We start from the raw sequence: 6,546 nt of genomic DNA on the forward strand, positions 1-6,546 counted from the left end.
ATTTGATGATCTTGCTTCTTTGATCTAAGTTTTAGTTTGTTAAGCCATTAGCTGAGTCGGTTTGGCAAACAATGGGTTTTGTGCATTTTTCTGGTATGAAACATGCCTGGTTTGGAGATGCAAGAGTTGCGGCAGAAATTGCAGAAGAGTTTCTACGTTGATTGCATGGCTTTTGCATGAAAATGACTTTCAAAAATCGTACTCCAACCCCTTGGCTTCCATCTAATGCTTCCATGGCCCAATTAATTGGAAACTTAATTAATTTTGTCCTCCTAACATGCCATTTCCTCTTTAATACATCTTGATTTGTTTTGGGTAAATACTTAAGGGATTGTAGAATGAATTTGAAGGGTCTAATAATTTCTTTTTCTTAGACTTGTAGTTAATTTGATTTTTTTTTTTTTTTTTTGGATTCTTTGGCATTTGGTTGTTTAGCTACTAGTAAATTGCTCCTCGTTTACCTTTTTGTGAATTTTCTAGTTTGATTTGGTAAGTTTCACCTTAGATTCTTAATTTTATTTTATGTTTTTTAGTTCCTTAGTGTTTATAATAGTAATAAATTGGCCCTTTAGACCTCTTTATTTTTTTTCAATTGGGTCTTTGTTTGTCTTAATTGGTTAAGTACGAGTAGTTTACTTGCCTTGGAATGCTTCGAGTGATTCAATTGGATGGTTGTTTCCATTTTCTTTTAATTTTTCTCAATTAAAGTGGTACCTTGACCTTTTTATTGTTTTGAAGCCGTTTTTCTTTCATTTGGACACCATTCAAAGGAGGCGGTATATTTTCTTTTATTCTTTTTTTGTGTTTCTTCTATGTGATCCAACGTGTTACGTGGAAATTACATGACTATTTGCTTTTATTGCCTTTCTTTAGTTCTTTCATTTCATTTACTTTTGCTTTTATTTAAGTTCATCTTTATGGGGTATGTGTACACCTTTTGGCTTGTAATAGATAGGGCTTGGAGGAGCATTCAATGAAGACCTATCGAAGACGTGTGCCTAGCTAGCAAATGTAATAGTTAGGGCTTTAATTGCCTATGTGTTATGTGTTACTTGCTTTAATTAGGTTCTTGCATCTAGTTGAGCATGCTAAGTGTTATGTGCTATGTGTTTATAAGTATTTGGCATGTCTACTCGCTTTCCATGGTCATGAATGAATGTGATGGACGAATGTACGTTTCCACTAGTCCAACGCTAGTCGGAATTCATAGAATGGGCTAGTCCAACGCTAGACCCTTAGGGACTTCCCCTCGTTAGTACATGCTTGCATGTTCATTACATGTCATGCATTTTTTTTAGTTTTATCATTTTGCATGCCCCTCGAACCCCTTTTCCCTCCATTTTAGGATTTTTGCATTTCATGCTAGTTATAGGGTTCCATTTGCTTGAGGGTCCCCTTAAATATGGGATATAGACGAGTGTGGCTTTTTCTAAGCCTTAGCACGCTTGTATTCCCTCTATAAAAGGGCAAATTGAGTCACGATTTAGGTCTCCCCGTACCCAATATGCATGAATTCCTTAGGCTCATGCATTCCGAATCCACTCTATCATCACACTTTCACTTTTCCTTTCACTTACACACGGACACCATTTGGCACACGTGCACCTTTATATCTTCACTTGCACACGAACACTTTTATCATCACTTGCACACATGCACTTCATATTATCATTTCATATACCGTACCTTGCCCACTCACGTGCACATTTTCATTTACATATTTATTGTTTTTTATTACTTTTTCAAACTCATGTCCTCACATTGCATACATGCATTTCATTCATTTGCATCCCACTCGCATTATTCGTGACCTCTCCAAAGGGTCATTATTGGGCTTCACAATTAATGTGATTGGCACCATTCAACCTTTGAAGAGAAATTTCCCCCAATACCCCTAGGTCTAGGGTTTGCATTCATATAGTACATCCAAATGTAATAAATTCTTTGGTTAAAACAAGAAAATATTTGATTAAATCACGCAACTAGCCTTGGCTAGGTCGAAGGGGTGCCTTGGATTTTTATCCTTGCCTTCCCCTTCGTCAAATGTGACTCCCGAACCTTTTTCGTTGGTTTACGTGGACTAGGAGTCGTTTAAAAGGGGTTTCTTAATATTTTTTCCTATTTTTCTTTAAAAATTCATTTTTAGGTGACTTGGTACACCTTAACTCATTACCAAGTGGCGACTCCGATTTTTTATTTCAAAAACCCTTTTTAAACTATAATTTTGGGTCAAATCGTCGCATTCTCAAACCCCCATTTAGACCCATTTTTCTTTTAAATAACAATTCATTTTCCAATCACAAATTGAATCAAAAAATACATTTTTTTAAACCAAGTATTTATTTTTCTTATCAAAAAATGGGGCGCGACAGGGGTATGTTTGGTGGATGGAAATTGGTGTAAAGTGGGGTCTACAGATGTGTTGGTTCTATTTACGTTGACGGAGAGTCAACGGGTTCGGATCAAGTACTGCAAATGGAAATCTGGCTCCTGAGAGCCACTTGTATCCTTTCCCTTTGAATCATTGTGTCTAAATGCTTTCCTTTATATCTGGTATATGTATCTGATGGATTAAACGTGAAAGGCCATGATTTTACCCCTATATGTTTGATACCTCATTGAGCGTAAGCTCACCCCTTTCTGTTGCCTTTGTTTTCCTTACAGGGGACAAACTTGGAAATCACGATTTTGGAAGAAAAGGGGTCAAGCTAGTATATATGTCATGTTGTTAAATTCTTTTGAAAACGAAGCCCAAATTGTATTTTGTGTAGTATGAGTACCTCGGATTGCACCGTATGTTCATTTGTTCAAGATTCCAATGTAAATATATGTATAAGTGTTTAACCTTGTCTACTAAATGTATTCCGTTGAGACTATGATTTTATGGTTTGGTAGGCATGTTCTCACCTTAGTAGTTTCCGATTGTTCATTTTCTTTGGGTCCTATCGCGCGTACTATATTGGATTTGTGTGAATTCGTAGTCCTGGCGAGAGTTGGGCAGGCGGTCCGCCGAACCCTTTGATTCACCTTAGGGTGAGGTGGTGCTGTCACATGGAGAGGAAGAGAGAAACTCCATTTTCGTTGCTTTCTAACCCTAGTAAATCAAGAGCAAAAATCAAAAGAGAAAGATCTTGAGTGGGTTGAGAAACTTCCCTTTCATTCCTAGTGGTTGATCCAAGCTTGAAGCTTCCATCTTGGTGGATTGTTTGGTGACCTAAGCAACTTGTAAGAGAGGTAAATGACCTTTAAATTTGGGGGTTATGATGTTATATCATCTATTTTAAGTTTTCATGGTGAAATACAAGTGGTTTTGGTTGAGATTTGGGGTTAATTCCTTGAATTAAACAAGTAGTAGTTAAACTTGTTAGTATGCCTACCAAGTGTTTGATGAAATGCCTAGCCCTTGTTCATGTGTGTGTATGAGGTATTAACATGTTTTTGAGCCCTTTTTTAGTAGATCTAATACTTGTTATGTGATTGGGGTACAAACCATGAAAGGTTGAAAGTTAGAAAAGTTGGGGAGGTGCTGTCCGAAAATTTCAAGGGCTTCCTGCCCTGTTTTGCTTTGATAATTTTGTGCTTAATTTGGCTACAAGTGTGAGGGATATATGTTGGGTTATGTGTGTGGCGGTTGTCTACAAAAAATTAGCCAATTTGGTTGGATAAATCTTGAGTTATGAGCAAAGAGGCAAAACTGGACTAGGTCCAGGAATTTTCTGACCAGTGATCTTGTGAAGGTCATAACGTTTTACTCAATGATCAGAATTGAGTGCCGTTTGTGGCATTTGAAAATAGACTCTTAGATCTTTAAAATGGTACCAAGCTCATTTTCTGGTTCGTCCCGAGTGATTCGTGGCGAGTCTTGAAAGTTGGCTGCCCGGTTGTTACTGTTCATCCGAGACTGTCCAGAAAATTCATTTGGTTGCTTGATTTTGAACCACTTACGTTTGGATTTTGGAAATGGTTTCTTCTACACAAATATAGCCTTGTGAACCTAGTTTCTAACGGCACCACAAAACCTAATTCCGACCTTTCTACAGTAAATTATAACCGTTTTCCCGAGACTGCCGAGCAAGACTGTTTAATCCGAATAAGGAACCTTCAAGTCTAAATGAAACATTTCTTTTGCCGAGCTTTCATGTACACACTAAACTTATTTTCTCATGAATTTTTACCATGGTATGGACCTCATTGCAAGCCGGATTAAGTAGCCTAGACTACTCACTTGGTTTCTTAATGAACCTATACTTTAGTAAGGAACGAATCCAATTGTTAATGATTTCACTCGTTGACCTAGGTTTGGGAAACGAAGGTGACCGTAACTGAGATGTTTGACGTTGATTACTACTTTTGCTTGACAGGTGAGTGTTCCACTACCTGCTACCTGTTATCTGAATATTTGAAATACTTGATTTACGACTGTTGAGCCAAATACTGTTTTGATAAAATGGAGACAAGCGTGTACTTTATCGCACTCGACCTCACTTGTTTTCCAATGAGGCTTTGTGTACTGTTATTATGATATGTGATTTCTCTATATATGACTATGTTTAAGTTGTTTGGGTGATATCCCATCAACTACTGCTACTGTTTGGGTACCCAACCTCTTAGGTGAGTCGGTTGTATCGAGCCAGCAAGGACTTGGTCGAGAAGGCCAATAAACCATGAGGACTGATGTTTGGATGTCCCTGGTGAAGTATAGCCGTTGTGCTTGCTTGTTGTGTTGCCCAACACCACCAGTGGAAAAATCCTCGACTTGATCCTGTTTCTTTGGAATCTTGAATTCCTGGTATACTCGAGTATTACCAAACTACTGTTTGTGGCGTGCGGGCTGGTAGGGGGTTGATTGGTGGACGGAGACTGGTGAAAGTGGTGTTCTACGGACCCTTTTATACTGTGCATACAAGTGTTGATGGAGTGTCAACAGGACGCAATTATGATCAAGCTCAAGTGGATCCTTGGCTTTTGAAAGCCACCCGTATCCTTGAATTAAACTGTGATTAAACTGTTATTCTACTGTACTGTGTTTATTTGATTATTTTGTGACCTTATGTGACAATATGTTTACTTGTTTTACTTGGAACCTCACTGGGCTTTAGCTCACCCCATTCTCTTTGTTTTCCTTAACAGATCGGGGATGGATTGATCAAGAGCTTTCTTAGCTTTATTTTGTTTTGAACTTGTATTTTGAGATTGTAACCTTTTGTTTAAGGAGACCTTACTTTTGACTTCCGTAAGCTTGAATCTATAAGTTCGACTTATGTTATGTGTGGAGTGTGAGAACCCGTATTTTTTTTCCCATTTTCTAGGTTTTATTATTTTTCATGGCTTGTTTTCTGCATTTTCGTGAGTAGGAAAAATTCTAGATATTTTTAAAGAGCAGATATAATTTTTAGATGATTTTTCTAGTATCAAATAGGTTTTGAGAAATTAAGAGCGTATACCGGATGTGGGACCCACTAGTACGAAAAGTTCGGAAAAATTCGGCCAACTAGGTTAAGTTTTGGATACTGGAATTAAATTATCGGGTGTTAAGAGATAATTAGAGGATGCTAAATGGATTGGTATAAGAGAGACAAGTTAGGTAAGCATTTAATAAAAGGTGACAAGTGTCACCATAGGATTGGTTCTTACATAAGACCACTATTCACCTTTTTCTAATTGACCAAATAAATCATAAAATTAACCAAAAATTCACCATTTTTCTCTCCTCTTTGGCCGGCTCTCTCTCTCAAAAAGAAAGAAAGAAACTCTTCAAGTTTTTCTTCCATTTAGCTCAAATCCATCCAACCAACCATTGAAACTTGCAATTTCTCCATAAAACCTCTTCAATTAGTGTTAGTGAGTTGATTTGTGGAGTTATTTGGAAAGCTAAGAGGACCTATTGCCCCCTCTCTCTTGTTTCTAAGGTGAGTTGAGAAGAACCACTCTCCTCCCTCTAATAATGCTTAATTTGTGATTAGTGGTAGTATAAGGTGCAATATTATGGATTACATCTTGATTTGTGGTTGAATTAGTGAAGTTTTCTATTTATTGGTGATTTTCTGTTTTAATATGAACATGATTGTGTGGCTATCTATGATGATTGGAAATGGTATATAATGACTCAAGGAGGTGGAAAAAGTGGGTAATTACAACCAATTTCTGTTTGGAAGAAAAATTGACAAGTTAGGGTTTTTATGGGGAACATTCTACCCGGTTTTGTATCTCCTAGTTAGAGGCCGAATTTGTGAGAACCCTGAAAATGTATATATACAAATATCATTTCGTATTTCATTTGCATATTTAATTCATTAGTAATTTTAGAATTACTTTCACTTGTTCGTAGATAAGTACTTAAAAACACTTTTCATGTGTGAACTAATATAATTTTTCTAAGTTATGAAATTTCTTGGTTTTGCTTAAATATATTAATACATTTGTAATTAGAATGATTCTATCGCCTTAACATAAAACGTTAGAACACTTAGTCTCTATTACGCTAAATCAACGTTACTTGAGCCGATTAATCTTACTACCTTAAAATAAATTATTTAAAGTCCAATA

At 36.8% G+C, this 6,546-nt stretch overlaps 1 long non-coding RNA gene across 1 annotated transcript; it reads left to right on the forward strand.

Annotated features, from left to right (window-relative positions):
- The first annotated feature begins 4,329 nt into the window (after positions 1 to 4,329).
- Positions 4,330 to 5,266, forward strand: LOC140005757 (uncharacterized). Its single transcript, XR_011813326.1, has 2 exons — positions 4,330 to 4,361; positions 5,131 to 5,266. It is a non-coding gene; the product is annotated as an uncharacterized lncRNA (long non-coding RNA).
- The last annotated feature ends 1,280 nt before the right edge of the window (positions 5,267 to 6,546 follow it).

This window comes from Coffea arabica, chromosome 4e (assembly GCF_036785885.1).
Source record: "Coffea arabica cultivar ET-39 chromosome 4e, Coffea Arabica ET-39 HiFi, whole genome shotgun sequence".
NCBI lineage: Eukaryota > Viridiplantae > Streptophyta > Magnoliopsida > Gentianales > Rubiaceae > Coffea > Coffea arabica.